The 18,791-nt window shown below is 36.0% G+C and overlaps 1 protein-coding gene across 2 annotated transcripts in view; it reads right to left on the bottom strand.

Annotated features, from left to right (window-relative positions):
• The window catches only part of LOC124233504 (3-hydroxyisobutyryl-CoA hydrolase, mitochondrial-like), a 95,571-nt gene that overhangs the window by 30,625 nt on the left and 46,155 nt on the right, over positions 1-18,791 (bottom strand). The gene's annotated exons all lie outside the window — the stretch shown is intronic.

The raw sequence follows: 18,791 nt of genomic DNA, 5'->3' as shown, positions 1-18,791 counted from the left end.
ATTATCTTTATATTCCACAAGAATTTCTTTCAGGAGATAAGACTGGAGGGAAACGCTAAACCGCACAATTTCAGAAGTTACTGGCCAAAAAACATATGGGTATCCCTGAAATCTGGAATAGATTTGTTTTAGCTAAGATGTTTTCATTCAGTTCCGTGTTATGCTTCATGACCTCTTCCCCAATTCCCTCTCATTTCAAACTAGCTGCAGAATTACAGAATACTGACTGTTCCCAGAACCACTGAGTGTTGTTGTTAGTGGAATCAATCATCAAAAAGGCACAAAAAAGTTATTCTAGTGAATTTCGGTAGCTTTAAATAGAATTTTAATGCATTTTATTTATTCACACATTTCATCAAATAAAATTAGCAACATCATTTTTCTCAGATAAACATTTAATGGGGCCAACTACATAACTCTTAAAAAACTGGTTACTAAACAAGTTTTAGAAATAACAAGTATTAGAAATAAAAATTTCTATTTTCTAAAAATAAAAAGATTTGGTTGAAAGCCTCTCTGACTTGTTGAATGTCATTAAAAAGGGCACACTTAACAGTCATCTTTGAGTAAACATATTTGAATAAACAGACATATTTGAATAAAATGAAATAACAGGTATCCACGTGATGACAAAGTATCCAAGTTTATGTCAGAGCTCACATTGTAACATACATTTCCTACGTTATATTCTTTCGCATTACTCAGAACTTCTACTAGATTGTTTTAGTTCTCATTCTTAATCCTTTTTAACAAGTATATTCTATCTTTGACATCACAGAGTTAAAACAAAGTATTTGGAATAATGTCAGGCACTTAAGAGTCCTATAAGTGTTAGCTAAATAGAAAGGGCTTCATTTCTATTTGATTCTTCTAATTTTTCACTATTATTTCCTCAAATCGTTAAGTGTTTTCACACTCAGTTCAGCCATTTAAAAGTTCCTGAAACTTTGAAAGCTTCTAACAAAATACTCAAAAACACATGTAATTTCTTATAAATTTTATGTTCTATAGGCTAAGCTTAAATTTTAAAAGACTATGTAAATAAACATGGAAGTGAATAAAATTCTTCAGTCACTACCTACATCCTTTGGTATTAGCATTTATAAGTTAAATCTACAATATTTAATACTCTGTACAAGAAATACCATCATGGTATAGGTATTCTTTTAGGACACAGTCAACTGATAATATTAACCCAAATTAGATTGTATATACTTCAAGATGATATGAAATCTTACAAATTTTAATAAAAAATAAAACATTAGTAATTTTATTAATAATTTCTTGTTATTATTTTAAGAGCCTATGCCTCACATTCTACTCTCCACTTTTAGTTTATCACATTGTAGCTCAAAGTTATTAGTGTTCAGGAATGTCTTGCTAAGAGAGAGTTGGACTGGATTCTCAGTTCCCCGACTATGTTCTTTTGAGTCCTAGGGCTCAGAAGAGCTGCCTCCATCTGGGGCTGCAAAGCAGGTAAGATATCCAGGCCTCATTGACTGATCCTGACTCAACTATTTGTTTTTGTTAGTACCATCAAGTCGATTCTGACTCCTAGCAACCCTGTGTAACTGAACCAGAACCCTGCCAGGTCTTTTTGTACCATCCTTTCACCTTCTGCACTATACGTGCCATGTACTCTGTTGCTCTTCACAGGGTTTTCGTGGCTCATTTTTTCAGGAGTGGACAGATCATTCCTCCTAGTCTTAGTCTGGAAGCTCTGCTGAAACCTGCACACCATGGGTGACCCTGCTGGTATCTGAAATGCCAGTGGCATAGCTTTCAGCATCACAACACACAGCCACCACAGTATGACAACCAACAGACAAGTGGTATGGTTCCTTGACTAGAAAACAAACCCGGGCCATGATGGTGAGAGTGCTGAATCCTAACCAACAGACGACTAGGGCTAGCTGCCTCAACCTTACTCCTCTGGTTATTGCCTCCTACCTCTTTTAATTAACTATGAATTCCACAATCAGCACTTGACTATATTCCCCTTGATTAAATATTTACATATAAAAGGTAAAGTCTGACCACAACACCCAATTCGAGTCTCATCTCTCCCCAGAGATACACAGCTATTAATTTGGTATGTAATAAAGGTATATACTTTCAGATTTTTTTCCCATATGTATCTGTAATGCGTAGTTGCACAAATGCAGATATTTATCTGACACACACACACACATCAAAGTTATTCCACAGCCTGCAAGGCTCTACCTAATATTGCCCAAGCTACCTCTCTAACTTCATCTCCCACCACTCTTCCCATGCTCATTCTACTAGCCACAGGACCTTTGTGGCAGTCCTCCAAGATCCCAAGCCTTTACAATTTCAATTAATCATATAATTTTAAAGTGAGGAAGACAGAGTAGAGAAAGCCACTGCCTGTCCCATCACTGCCCTTTCTCTATAGGAATCTGCTCTGTCCAGAGACTTTGCCCATCCCCCAGCAGTGGCTGAACCAGGGATGGGCATCAGACCCACGGGCAGCCAATTGAGGCTAACTAGAACTCTACGGCCTAGGGAGAAAAGGGGGAAGAAAAGTGCAGTAGACGAGATTCTTACTCTTAGGTATTTAAACTAAAACACAGTGGGCAACTGTGAGTCCGATGACAGCCAAAGAAGCTTAAAGGTCACTTGAAGTTTGAACTGAAGAAGACGTGACAGCCAAGAGAAAGCTGAAATTATATGAGGTAACAACCAAAAAGCTGAGAAGGCTGCATGCAGCCTATACAACATAGAGAACAGAGGAAACATACAAAACGCAGCAGCAGAGATAGAGAGACAGAACAAGAAACACAGTAATTAAATTTGCCTTAAGTGCACACTTTCAGGCGAGTTTCCAGGAAGACAGCAATGCTGTGGTTATGTCTTTGGATTTCTATTTGATCCCTGCACTTGTTTAATAACTACTCCATTCTCTTTTCTGGATCTGTAGGAGTCACTCTCTGTTCTTTTCAATTTAAAGGAAGTCTCTTCACCACATTTTTGATTAGACCCAGACGTATACCCTGTCATGCTTCAGCAGCACACAATACGAGCCACTTTAGTCATTTGGCCTCTAGTATATATTCATCCCAATAATGCTCTGTGCTTTTTCTTCCTAACATTGCTCTGCCTGACTAGCCATTCCCATTTTACCTTCTGGGACTCTCATTTCTCTGCAAAAGAGCCACCAAACAGCCCAACTTCTCTAGAGGACCCTCTCTACCTTCTGAACTCTACCTTAAAAAGAAATTTATAAGCCTCATATTCTTTCATGCAGAAACTATAGATCCTGTAGTCATTGATTCAGTTATTTTGCATTTATTTTTGTGTTACACTTTTATTTTGTATTATATTTTGTTTCAGCCATGGCTGATAAAATGAATGAAATCAAAGACTTCAAGATTTTATTACGAAGCTATTAAAGCAAAGCTTTCAGAATATGAGACCATTGACACAAATATATTAAGAGTCAATTTAAAAAGACTTTTATCAAGCCACCTGACTTGGAGATAAAGGCTGATCCATGTTGAAAGGGGTGTAGCACCCTCATGGCAGATTCATATCTACTTTTCGTAACTTACACAAAAGAATCCATTATAGGTTGCTTGCAAGAAGTCCCCCTGAAACTTCCAAAATTTACATTCTATTTATATTCTATTTAACCATTAATCTTAGCTGGTACTCCTCTGCTAGACTAAAAAGGCTTCAAAGTCTTCAAGTTTTTGTACATTGTACATTGGGGGAACTAATGGTTGTACAGATTTACTCCCCAAATGTGATACTTTATTCCAATTCCTAACTCTCCTCAAATACTCTCTCTGCATCCTACCAAGCACAGTAGTCAATCTCATTTTTCATCTAATTGGATATCTCACCAGCACTGGACAGAGCTGCTCACTCCCTACTTCAGGCAACTTCACTTAGCTTTGAGACGCCATACTCTCCTGGTTTTCCTCCTCTCTCTCTAGCAGCTCTTTCTCTTTCCCCGTCATCACAATGTTGACCTGCCCCAATGATGAGATGTTATCCCTCTACTCCACTTCATCTCCACTATTCTTTCTACATTCATTCTCTAAGTGATCTCTTCCAAGAGCCCCAGGATTTTAAGCACTATCTATAACACTACTGACTCAAATCATTTCCCCATTTCTGATTTCTCTAGACTTTATACCTAGTTGTCTATTTAACATCTCCACTGGGATGTCTAATATGTATCTCAACCTTCAAACATCAGAAGTAAATCTCTTGATTTCTCCTTAACCATGCTGCTCCCTCAGTCTTTTCCATCTCAGTAAATAGCACCATCATTCATCCAGGGGCTTAGGACAACAATCTCAGCAGCAACCTCTTTCTTTCTGACCTCAAATCTAATCTATGAACCTGTCTTAACAGCTCTAACTTCAAAAGATATCCTGGATTGGGTCACTTTTCACCATCTCCACCATTACTAGCTGAAGCCACTATCATCTCTTGCCTGGACTAGTTCCTCTTGCTTTTGTTCTTGCCACAATCCATTCTCTACACAGCAGCCAAGTAAGCCTATTAAATGTAAATCAGTTCATGTCATTCTCCTGCCCAAATTTCTCCAATGACTTCTCATCACATTAAAACATTACCGAAATGTTTCATCATGGCTGATAAGACCCTGCCCGATCTGATCACTCTCTATCACTGATAGTATGGTCTACTATTGCCTGCCTTCCCCACTTTCACTACAGTCAGCTGCACTGGCTTTTTTTCTATTTTTATTCTTTCTTAATTGACATATAATAGACATTCAAAAGTACACAAACTAACAAATACTAAGTATACAGATCCAGTCAGTTATCCCCAAATGAACATGCCATGTAACCAAAACCCAGATAAAAATTATCAGAAATACCTTTATACACCCTATCAGTCACAACTCCCTCCATCCTTCAGGTAACTACTATCCTGACTTTTAACAAATTAAGATTAATTTCTTCTAGTTATGATCTAAATATAAATGGAATCATAGAGTACATATTTTTTATCTGACTTCTTTCAGTCAACATTATGTTTGTGAGATTCATTCATGCTGTTGTAACAGTAATTTTTTTCATTGTATAGCATTCCTTTGTATGAATAAACAACAATTTATTAATCCATTCTACTGTAAATAGTTAATTAGATTTTTCTAGTTTTGGGCTTTGCAAATAATGAGTCAATGGCCACTCTTATGCATATCTTTTGGTGCATAAGTGTATACATTTTGGTTGGGTATATATCAGGGAGTAAAATTGCTGGGTCAAAGAGTACTGATTCAGTCAATTTTAAAAGATAATATCCAACAGTTTTCCAAAGCAGTAGTACGAATTTCTACTCCACCAGCAACATATGAATTTGTTATTCCATATCCTCACCAATACTTGAAACTGTCTTTCACATTTTAGCCATCCTAATGAGTATGAGTTAGTATCTCCTTGTGGTTTCAATTTGCATTTCCTTGATGATTAAAACAGTTGAGTGCTTTGTCATGTTTACTGGCTATCTGGATATCCTCTTTGGAAATGTCTATTCTACTCCACTGCTCATTTTTCCATTGGATTTTCTTATTGATTGGCAGAAATTCTTTATACATTCTGGATAAGATTCCTTTGTCAGATATATGTATTCCAAATACCTTTTTTCAGTCTGTCATTTACTTTTTCTCTCTCTTAATGATATCTTGGAATGGACAGAAATTCTTAATTTTAATGCAGCCTACTTTGTTATTTTTGTCTGTGGTTCATTCAGGGTACTATTTAAGTAATCCTTCTCTACCCTCAAGGTGTGGCATAAGCATATGTTCCAAACATTCAGGATTTTCTAGTTTTCTATTATTGATTGCTAACTTAATTCCACTGGGGACAGAGAACACAGTCTGTAAGGTTAATCCTTTGAAATACATTGAGACTAATTCTATGGACAATTTTGGAAAATGTTCCATGCACACATAAAATGAACATGAAATCTGCAGTTACTGAATACATGTTAACTGGATCGTTTATTGGACGTTTAAATCATGTGCACACACGTGTGTTATATGTACATATCCTATGTCTCTGTTTCACCTGTTATTGAAAGAAATATGCTCAAATCTCCTAGGATTGTGGTTCTGTCTATCTCCCTTTTTAGGGCTCCCACTTTTTTGCAAGATAAAACATTTTTAAACTTTAGAAAATATCACACCAGTAGAGTTATTTCATATAGGAAGAAGTTCATTCCCATGGTTTCTCAGTTTCAGTACTAGTGTCATACTGTATGCTATGGAACTCATCAAATAATTCAGTTCAGCTTCATATTCAGTTATAAACTGAGAGTTTCAGATTAAGTATTTATAAAATATCTTTCTAGAGTTGACTACAGTCAATAAAATTATTTTCGGAATCTGATCTCAGTGATTTTAAGAGGGTGAAAAACTGAACAGAGTTTTCAACAGATTAAACAAAAATTGGAATTTAGGGCTTATCAAATTGGGCCCCTATATGCTACATCCTTGGAATTAGAGTGGCCTGGACTCAGACCAGCTCCCACTGGGAGTGAAGCTAAGCTTCCAATCCTCCTCTTCCTGACTAGATTGAGATGATCTAGAATTGCAGTTTAAGGTGCCCTTAGTCTAGACACCCACTAGAAACAAAAGTACATCTTCCTTGGAGGAAGATAACGTCATCCTAGGGCTCAAACAATACTCAAGTAGAAATAACTCAATTAGAAATAACTAGCATTCAATTAGAAATTATCCAACATATAAGAAAAGACCACATGACTAAAATCAAAGAGAAACAATACACAACAAAAACAGATTCATAGGACACATAAATTTAGATTGGTTAGGGGCTGGCCCAGTGGCATGGGGTTAAGTTCGATTGCTCCGCTTTGGCAGCTGGGGTAGGCTGGTTCGGATTCTCGGCAAGGATGTAGCACCACTCATCAAGCCATCCTGAGGCAAGTCCCACATAGAAAAAACAGAAGGTGCCCGAGTGATTAAGTTCGCATGCTCCACTTCGGCGGCCCAGGGTTTCACCGGTTCAGATCCTGGGCGCAGACATGGCACCGCTCATCAGGCCATGCTGAGGCAGTGTCCCACATGCCACAACTAGAAGGACCCACAACTAAAAATATACAACTATATACCTGGGTGGGGCTTTGGGGAAAAAAAGGAAAAATAAAATCTTTAAAATAAAAAAAAAGAAGGACTTACAACTAGGATATACAACTATGTACTGAGGCTTTAAGGAGAAAAAAACAACAAAAAAATAAATTTATATTGGTTATATCTAACCATTTTATAACTCTATAAAAGGTCCTTCTATATCAAGTAAAAGTTTTCGCCATAAAATGTACCTTCATTTGATATTAAAATAGCTGCATCAGCTTTCTTTTAGTTAGTGTTGGTATCTTCTTCTATTCTTTTACATCTAACCCTTCTGTGCCTTATATTTTACGGTGTCTCAAGCCCTCTGACTTTTTTTTTTTTTTTTTAAAGATTGGCACCGGAGCTAACAACTGTTGCCAATCTTTTTTTTTTCTTCTTCTTCTCCCCAAAGCCCCATAGTTGTGTATTCTAGTTGTAGGTCCTTCTAGTTGTGGCATGTGGGACGCCACCTCAGCATGGCCTGATGAGCACTACCATGTCTGCGCCCAGGATCCGAAACGGCAAAACCCTGGGCCGCCGACACAGAGGGTGTGAACTTAACTACTCAGCCACATGGCCGGCCTGTGACACTCTTATTTTCACTTGGATTATTATTAAACAATCGTCATTGCAGCACTGTGCTGATACTGTGTAGATAAAGTAAAATGAATTTGATTCATATTTATAATCTATTATAAAGACTGCTAAGATGGATAAGCATAAATAACTGAACAAAAATAGAATATATGAACATGAATTCATACTCTGTCACAAGAATGACAACATACTTATTTAAATTTTGGCATCTTTTAAGGCCAAACTTAGGCAATCTAAGACTTCTCCTTTTTAATTAAGCAACATAGCTAGATGAATTTTCAGACTGTTCAAATGGGAAGAAAAGCTGGCATAGCTTTATTTAAGGCTTTTAAAGAGACCTAATTATAATCACTTAAAAAGCATGATTAAATCCTTCAAACTGCAAATATGTTAATCAGCAACTAGAAATAAGCATTCACTTTTATATTTCCAGGTAATATTACTACTCTAGACAAAAAGCAACATTAATTTTTTAAAACTGATAATTATAAGACTATTCAAAGGTAATTTAAGATATAGTCAACCACCTCATGATTTATATTAATGGTGAGATTAATCCCCCAACACCCAAACAAGGACACGTGGAACAATTTAATTTGGTGCTTGAAAAGAAAATGTTCCAGATAAGAGTACTGTATCAGTGTTAAATATCCTGATTTTGATGTCCTTATTCTTCGGCAACACATACGGAAGAGTTTAGCAATAAAAGGTTATCATGTCTTCCAACTTTCTCTCAAATGGTTCAGAAAAAAATTATTCATAGATAGATATGGGGGAGAAGAATGATAAAACAAATGTGGAAAACGATAGGGAATACAGATTAAGGATGTATAAGAGTTCTTTGTACTATTCTTGCATCTTTTCTGTAAGTTTGATACTGTTTCACAATTAAAAGTTTTTAAAAATTAAAAATAAATAAAAAATAAATGTTGCAAAGTAAACAGAGCCAACAACCACAGTTAAGAAAACAACAAACTCAAAAAGGCATACAATGGGGTGATGTGACTAATGCTTACACAAAGAGTCATGTATTTAAATTCTAATCAGAGAGAATGAGCAAACTCTTGCCCAGAATGAACACTGCACCACAGTATCAGGGAGTACGAGTCTTCTCTCATCGTCATTCAGGATTACAAATGGTGCTTTGAAATAGGTATATATTTTTGTTAGAAAATCAAATAGATTCTTCACTATATATTATTTCACTATGGCATAAGAGTTAATATTCTAACTATAAAATAAGTTTTATAATGTATCTCTGGGAGCACATGCGTTAGATCAGCAGTCTGATCAGCAGGCTCCACAGTAAAAACAGACTTTTTATTATGCTTCTCACATTAACAATAATAGGCTAATACTGTATATTATGGATACTAATATATTGATTATATAATATTAATGTATTTTAATAGACTAATATACAGAGATCAGCAGCAAACACATTTTTTTATCCTGCTTTGGATGCTGTAATTCACGTTACTTTTGGACGGAAATTATATTCAACAGAAACAAACAATTGAAGTAGAAATATTTATTTTTGTAATAACAGTCTACCATTCCTGGAGGTAGTTTTACCTTAAATTAAAAAAGCCAGGGAGATATTTGAAAATTGTTACAAGAGTAAATCTTAAAAGTTATCATCAAAAGAAAAAAAATTCCTTAACTATCTATGGTGATGGATGTTAACTTATTGCAGTAATCATTTTGCAATATATACATATATCAAATCATTATGTTGTAACACCTAAAACTAATACAATGTTATATGTCAATTATATCTCAATTTAAAAAAAAAAGTCAGGGAGTAGAGATATGAATTCTGTTGCATCAAACATTAAAACATAAATTTGAAATAACTTAAAAATACATACCTCCTAAATTCTCCTAAATTCATACTCCAGGTTTTTACCTAAATGAGCACATTCTCCCAATATATGCATATTTATTCATGAGTTATATTTATACGTGTCACCAGACTATAGCATATAACATATCACATATTATATTTCAATATCTATATGTTTAATAGAAGTTTAAAAAGAGAAGTTCTAAGAAACCATTGTCTTATAGCATATACTCAAGAACAATTATTACAGCAGAAGTACTCCTAATTGACTTCCGATTTACCAAGGATTCCCATTAACTCTGCAAAACATATTAACTAATATCCATTTTAACTAGCATTCTGAAAGCTCTGCTTACTTTTTCACACACTTCATACCTCTCTGATCTGCTGACTCTGGAGTTTACCAAATGTCAGTCATATTTATTTCCAATCTGTTTATGCCAGTTGTACTTATGGTAAGTATGTACTTTAAATATTATTAACTGTAAACTGATAAAAGTATAAAAATAAAGAATTGCTCCTATGAGAACTAGGTTGAATACTCTGGAAAAATATGAAAAAGCTGTCACTAAAAAAATTTGACATAGGGCAAAGAAAATGGTTATTGCAAGTGACTTTTTATTCTTGGTAATAATATTAGTATTACTACTCTAAAACTATTACACACATTAGGACAAAGCAAATTTGTAACAATCTTAATGTTATTAAAAAATGAGATTTTCAACATACATAAGAGAAAAAAGATACAAATATTAAAGAAGTAAAAATCTAAATTTGGAAAGGAAATATTGAACTCAGGATGTATTTTCTCTTAAAAATAAAATACATACTCTTAGTTTTCTTCACTGAAAAGGACTAAAAACAATTATTATCTTAACTAGTGCCCAGACTGTGACTGCTCATCATCATTTCCTACTCAAAGTAACCAGGGCTACCTTGGAGAAACAGCTGACTTCAGCTGTGGGAAATGAAATGTACAAGATGAATCTAGAATACATTCTTTACCACAAAGGAAAGAAATTGTCAAAGATTTCTGGGTCATAGAAGCCAACCTGAAAGTGCCCATTACAAATCTACTCTTCTGGTTTGCCTCCTATCTTCTGGAACCCTTCTTTTCAGTGTCTTTTATAGGGTCCTTGTTCTGCCCCTGGCCATAAACATTGGGGTTTAGGATTCCATTCTGGACTTATCTTGACTGTAACTCTATTTCTGTCACACTGATACCAGCCTAGGACAAGGTGGACACGAGGGAAGCCATACTGTAACTTCGAATGACCTCTCACTAACTCACCCACACCGTCTATGTTTTAACTTACACATAGTCTAGGTGATGAATATGCATACTCTGTAGATTTTATAATCCTGGCTGACACATGCACCTCCTTATAGTGACAGATGATAACTTTGTTCTTTTGAGTTTCTTAGGAATATGAGAATCTCCTCAGAGAAGAACATCTATCTGGCATTCATCATCGATGACAACTGAAAGACCTGGTATGGCATCTCCAGTTGTCAATGCCAGATGGTCAACATTCCTGAGCCCCTCCATCATAGCCCACTGTAACTGCTTAAATTTTGTGCTTGTTTAACATGTCTTTGGGACATGAGTCCACCACCTTCTTATTTTGCTGGCTAACTGAAAAAAATCCCATTCTCGACCACCGACATCTTACCATCGACTGGTTTCAGGTTGCAGTGAGCAGAACAAGCTCTTGCTCAGTTACATTTCCTTGCATCATCTCTTCTACTGACAAATTTTCAACACAGGGCAGCTCTGCTATAACATAATGAGTTCCTGAAAAATTCTCAGGTTCTACAAAACTGCACAGAGCTTAAAGGAAAAACAGAGTTTTGTAGTCTGCTCAAAACCCATGCAACTTTGTAACTGAGTGCTAATTAAAACTATAAATGGTCCCAGGGACCTGATTTAGACCACTAAGCTGGGCAGCTCAGTATGAACAAAGAATATCACAGCATATATTTAAAATGCACAAAAATAAAGTAGAAAGAATGGCAATACTTTAATCAGAGCAGGTGCTGAGACAAAGCAGGTAGAAGTGCAGCTATGAGTCAGTAGGGCTGCCATTAAACATGCAAGTGCCAAGAGTGGGGGTTCACCTTATGGTGGAGGTCACCTAAGGAATAGCATTTGTTTGTTAACGTTCTTAAAATACAAGAGAATTTCTATTCACAGCACAGCAACTGAGCTATCCACTTTTTTTCTGTTTAGTTGACGATTATATATCTGTTGCCACTATCCCATCTCCCCTTGCCAAGAAAAAAACTGCATATAAACCAATACAACCTTTGCATTACCCTAACATCATTTCCCCATTTACCAATGTCTTATGAGCTAATTCATGTCATAGAAGCACACACTGTAGACCATACTGTGCCTACATGTGCCCTGAAGTAATACCTCTTGCCCAGGCAGCACCCTGAGTTTCAGACTTGCATAACTGACAAAATACTGTTATTCAGACAAAACACTCCCACATGAATAGCCCACAGGCATTTCACTTAACAAGCCCCAAATTAAGCTCTCTCTTCACCCTCCCCTACCCACCCCCCAGCCACTCTTCCTCTCAAATCTTAGTAAACAGTCCACCATTCATTCCACTGCCCAGTCTAGAAATGTGGAGGTCATCCTTGCCTCTTTCTCCCCTTCATCTCTCAAATTCAATCCATCAACAAATCCCACCAAGTCTCCTCCTAAACATCTCCCTTAAGTCTCTCTCATTTTCTGCCCCTTCATTATCTCTACTCTAGCTCAAGATCACCATAATCTCTCACCTGGATCCTGCAATAGCTTCCCAAATAATCTCTTTACCTCCAATCCTAACCTCCTCCAATCTACCCTTCCCACAAGAGAGTTATCTTTCTAAAATGCAAATCTGTTCAAATCATCAACTCCGCTAAAAATACTTAAATGGCTCTATATATCTCAGGATTAACTACTGATCTGGCTTCTTGCTTACCTCTCTGGCCTCAGAATTTAACCACTATCTCCTTCATACTCCAAAATCTAGGCACAGTGAACCCTCCCCAAACATGCAGTCTCTCCTCATCTCATTTTCACATATACTATTATCTTCTGATTCGCACACTGTCCTTCTACATCACTTACACACTTGCACCAACCATACTGCATTCCTCCACTATTCCCAACGCGTTCTTTCCTGGCTAATTCCTCTTTCTTTAAGTCTCAGCTTAAATATAACTTCATCCAGGATGCCTTCCCTACACCACCCCCAACACTAAACTACTCACACATACACACACAGCTGAGGCTGGTACTCTTTCATGTATTTCCAGACCACTCTTGTATCTGCCTCTCTAGAAAGTAAGCTCTATAAAGAAAGAAAACTTATGTGCTTTTGCTCACTACTTTATCCCCAGAGCCTAACCAGTATGTAGCACATAGCAGACATCCAATAAGTTTTGCTGGTTGGGTAAAACAGCTGAGAACAATCTCAAATAATGGCTAAAATCATTAATGAACCTCTAATTAGTCTTAAATGTCATGAGTCCATATATCCACAGGAGAATGAGATCATTATATGGGCGGGGGGCTCCTTTCCCCCTTTCTTCTCTGTGAAATAATCTGCCTCAATAAGGAACAGAGCCCTCTAGACTACAAATCACCCAACCCCATAAGATGGGGATGGAATGGAGGCAGGGTGAGAATGACAGGGGAGAGGTGCCGCCACTTGACTGAAAACCTAGGGTGCTTTCACAGTTAAAAACAAAATGAACCAAAATCCTGGCCAATATGACCACAGGAAACGGCCTAGGAAAAAGGAAAAGAACTCCCTGAAGATCTGAGGATCTGCAAGTCTGTGAAAGTTACCATGAATATCCATATGCCTGGAAAGTCAAAATTCTATTTCCCAGAACTCACTATCTTAAGGGGTGAGGGGGCGCACTAGTGAAGCCAAGTCCCTAGTAAGGAAACAGAAGCACTTCCAACTGTACATAGATATCCCTGGGCTAAAAGTCAGGCGGAAGAGAGTAGAGGAAGCTGGAGAATAAACAGCCCCATTTAATAAGACAGACAAGGAGTAAGATGAAGTTAAACAGCACAGGAACATCTATTAGAGGGTAATCCATTGCATCTTCAAAAATATAACCCAATGCTTACCTATGAAAAAGGCTCACTGAGGGGCCGGCCCCGTAGTCAAGTGCTTAAGTTCACGCGCTCTGCTACGGTGGCCCAGGGTTTCGCTGGTTCGGATCCTGGGCGTGGACATGGCACCACTCATCAGGCCACATTGAGGCGGCGTCCCACGTGTCACAACTAGGAGGACCCACAACTAAAATATACAACTATGTACTGGGGGGATTTGGGGAGAAAAAGCAGAAAGAAAAAAAAGAAAGGAAGAAAAAGAAAAAAGAAGATTGGCAACAGTTGTTAGCTCAGGTGCCAATCTTTAAAAAAAAAAAAAAAAGAAGGAAAAAGGCTGAGAACCTAAATGACCCTAAAAATTTACTGAGAGATTCTACAACTAAAAGCAATCCTAATTTTCCCCTAATAAGGCAGAAGGAAACCTAGATAGAATCCCATGGGGGGAGAGGGGACCCTACCCTTCTCAATCAAGAAAAAGAAGATATCCATCCACACTCGGAGACAGTTCAACAGTGAATACAGATAAAAATGAATGCATATAAGCACATACTCTACACACTTAGAAATCCAAGGGAAATTTCCACTCCATTCTTCTTTTCACAGCCCCTGCTGTGTTACTAGTATTTCAGTCTTGAAGGAGGCGCTTTTTTCATATCCTTCTTCGTCTAATTATTCTTCTTCTCTTAGTATATTTTATTTCTTTCTAAGACAAGTTTACCTGTCAACATAGTCCTTTTATTTTCACTTCCCAGAGCAAGTGCAGTACCCTTCTTTAGCCTCTGACTGGTCATCCTTTACCTTTGCACATCCACTTCAAGTCTAGTTTCATCACACTCGAGACTGGCTGCTTCCACCCTAAACCCCCAAAGGACAAGTAGGAATCACAGAGCTCAATTCATATGTAACTTATATTCATGTATCTGAAATCAGATCACTTTGATCTACACAACAGGCTTAGCAATAAGAATATCTATCATTAGACAAGAACACTACAAGAGAAGAAAATTACAGGCCCACACTCCTGATAAACACAGATGTGAATATCCTCAACAAAATATTAGCAAACCAAACTCAACCATACATTAAAAGTATCATACACCATGATCAAGTAGGATTTATTCCCGACATACAGGATGGTTCAAGATACACAAATCAATGAGACATACCACATTAACAAAATGAAGTATAAAAATCATAGAGTAATCTCAATACATGCAGAAAAAGCATTTGACAAAATTCAACCTTCTTTCATAATGAAAACCCTCAACAAATTAGGTATAGACAGAATGTACCTTAACATAATAAAGGCCATGTTATCACAAGCCCACAGCTAACATTATATTCAACAGTGAAAAGCTCAAAGCTTTTCCTCTAAGATCAGGGACAAGATAAGGATGCCCACTCTTGCCACATTTATTCAACATAATACTGGAAGTCCTAGCCAGAGTAATTAGGCAAGAAAAAGAAATAAAAGGCATCCAAATTGCAAAGAAAGAAGTAAAACTGTCTCTGTTTGAACATGACATGATACTATATAGAGAAAACCCTAAAGACTCCATCAAAAACCTGTTAGAACTAATATTGCAGGCTATAAAATCAATACACAAAAATCAGTTGCATTTCTATCCACTAACAAAATTTCAGAGATAAATTAAGAAAACAAATCCCACTTACAATTGAATCAAAAGAATAATACACCTAGGAATAAATTTAACCAAGAAGGTGAAAGTTCTATACACTGAAAACTGTAAGACACTGATGAAAGAAATCCAAGAAGACACAAATAAATGAAAAGATAGTCCATGCTCACAGATTGGAAGAATTAATATTGTTAAAATGTCCATACTACCCAAGGCAATCTATAGACTCATTGCAATCCCTTCAAAATTCCAACGTCATTTTTCACAGAAATAGATAAACAATCTTAAAATTTGTATGGAATCACAGAAGACTCCGAATAGCCAAAGCAATATTGAAAAAGAACAAAGCTGGACATGTCATACTTCCTGATTTCAAACTGTATTACAAAGCTGTATTAATCAAAGCACTACAGGCATAAAAACAGACATACAGATCAACAGAACATAAAGATGCACGTTTTTGACAAAGGGGCCAAGAATATACAACGAGGAAAGGATTGTCTCTTTAATAAATGGTGTTAGGAAAACTGGATATCCACATGGAAAAAAATGAAACTGGACCCTTATCTCACATCATACACAGAAATCAACTCAAGATGGATTAAAGACTTTAATGTAAGACCTGAAACTACAAAAGTCCTTACTATTGATCTTGGCAATAAGATCAATGATCTTGGCCTGGGAATGCAAACTGGTACAGCCACTATGGAAAAAAATATGAAGGTTCCTCAAGAAATTAAAAATAGAACTACCATATGATCCGGCAATCCCACTTCTGGGTATATATCCAAAGGTACTGAAATCATTATCTTGAAGAGTTATCTGTATTCCTATGTTCCCTGCAGCATTATTCACAATAATCAAGGTATGGTAACAACCTAAGTGTCTCTCCATAGATCAAGGGATCAAGAAAATGTAATGCGTATATATATAATGGAGTATTATTTGGCCTTAAAAAAAAAAAAAAAGAAAGAAAATCTTGCTGTTTGCAATAACATCAATGAACCCAGAGGGCATTATGCTAAGGGAAATAAGCCAGAGAGAGAAAGACACATACTGCATGGGATCACTTACATTTGAAACCTAAAAAAAAAGTCTAACTCATAGAAATAGAGAGTAGAATGGTGGTTACCAGGGGTTACGGGGTGGGGAAAATAGAGAGGCTGGTAAAAGGATACAAATTTTCAGTTACGAGATGAGATGAATAAGGTCTGAGGAGGGAATCCTTCCACAATGTATTGTATATCAAATCATCGCACTGTACACTTTAAATATAGTATAATTGTGCTTGTCACTTATACTTCAATAAAGCTGGGGAAAAAAAGAATCTATCATTAGACATTATGTCTAATCATAAGAATGATTATGATTCTTAGCTGTATCATAAGAATGTTCCCATTCACTGGACAAAGGTTGGCCATTCTAAAATCATTCTTTTTTTATATAGCTAAGCTACTCAATTAGTCCTTGAAATTGAAGTGAACATCACTGACAAATTGTGTGCAGGAGCAAATACATGATCAATGTATTACACATAGTCCTTCCTACCTTTACTACATGAAAAAAGAACATTGTTTGGTTGGTGAATTGTACTCTTTACAACAGAAGTCTCAAGTATGGGCAAGTGAAATGTTAAAATGTAAAATTTAGAATTTTTTCCAGGCTTTGTTAATGACTTAATATTTGATCTTTTGAAATGTTCTTGGCTGGCTTTCTCATTTAAAAATGAAATACAGGTTTCAGTGTTTTCATTACACAATGTAAACACATTAAAGAGTATTATAACAACTATTTTTTTTAATTCAAGAGATTTAAATGACATGGGGGGAAGAAGTGTACCAAAGTAAGCTAAACTCAAAAGTTTCTTTAAAAATCTTCTTTAACTTAGTTAATAAAATTATTTCATCTCTTCTTTCATAAGCTCTCAGGTTCCATTAAGTAACTAAATGTTGTTTAAGAAAAGCCGAGCATTTTATTATAATAAAAAACGGTTTCTTAAAATGTAATCTATTCAACTGTCACTAACCACAGCAAAAACAGAACACCTTTTAAAACTGAACAAAGACATACCTTGTTATGTCTTACAGACCTTTGCAATACATTAACATAATTCACTCTTTTAGGACTGTTCATTCTTTTCTAAGAAAAGGACAGAACATGTCTCAATGACAACAATCAGTGGCAACACTTAATCTGATTCAGTAGCCTCCATTTAACTGAGCACTAGTCAATTTTCCAAGTGGCTGGTTTGTGTCCCAATAAAGTCATGTGGGTATAGTACATGCTTATTGTTTCCATTCCAATTCCCAGTTCTCTATTCATTAGAACATACCCCTTCTAAATATGCCTTAAAACTTTTAATTTTCCATTATATTGATTACATAATGCTTTTGCTAGCAGCATCTTGAGGACACTGGGAAACTCAAAAACAATACCATATTGCACCCATATTTTGAGTTGGTTTGGGGGAGCTAACTTTGCTTCTGTTGTAAAATGCATTAGGAGGAGAGAAAAGGAAAGAAGGGAGGGAGGGAGAAAAGGAAGGTGGAAGGGAGAAAAGAAAGAAACTTTGAATCCAATTCAGGGAAATGGGGGTGATGCTACATGCACAGAATAAAAATTTAAGGATTTTTCTTTCCTCTATACCTACTTAAAATTAATTTTAATTTTTTAAGCAAATTTGCCTTTCTGTTGTATATTAACTGGAGAAAATATGACCAGATGTTTAAAATAAAGGGTAAAGGAAATTAAAAATTTGTTTTCTTAGGAAACATAATGAACTATTCTTTGAAACTGCTATTCACAAAAAAAATTTTTTATCCAGTGTTTTCAGAAACACTGGAATGACATAATCTTACCTAATTTTGGTCAACCAAGTGGAGAACCATTCAGAAACACTCATTTTTATTTTACCATATACCAAAATACTGAGTAGAAGTTCAAATTTCTGAAATCTGAAACATAATAAATAGAACTTAGCAATCCCCTCTACAAAGTGCTGTGCTCCTCTTTATGGTGGATAAAAGAGACAGTAAAACTGTCATTTTCCTTGCTGGAAAAAATGTTTTCTATAGTGAAAAAAAAAAAAAACAAAAAACATGCTCTATAGCACCATCTTTTGGATTGTTCACATTTTCCTAAAATTCTTTCCTACATTATAAGAAACAATTCATTGATCAGAATCAAGATAGAGAGATAATTACTATTTGTACACCTTTTCTAAAGCCATATTTGCCCTATCTTATTCTCATACTTCCATATTAGGATTAAAAATTTATCTATACTAAAAATTACGTATAATACTAAAACTCTACTAAAAATCCTGAAAATAAAGGCTTTTTGGATAACACACTCTGTGTTCTCAACACCTTAAGGTAGTGGTTCCTAAAGTGAGGTACCCCTACTAGTTAGAAATGCTCATTCTTAGGCCATACTTCAAACTGACTAAAC

Source organism: Equus quagga, unplaced genomic scaffold (genome assembly GCF_021613505.1).
Source record: "Equus quagga isolate Etosha38 unplaced genomic scaffold, UCLA_HA_Equagga_1.0 203_RagTag, whole genome shotgun sequence".
Taxonomy (NCBI): domain Eukaryota; kingdom Metazoa; phylum Chordata; class Mammalia; order Perissodactyla; family Equidae; genus Equus; species Equus quagga.
The sequence above is the reverse complement of the archived record's forward strand: the minus strand, read 5'-3'. Positions and strand labels throughout refer to the sequence as shown.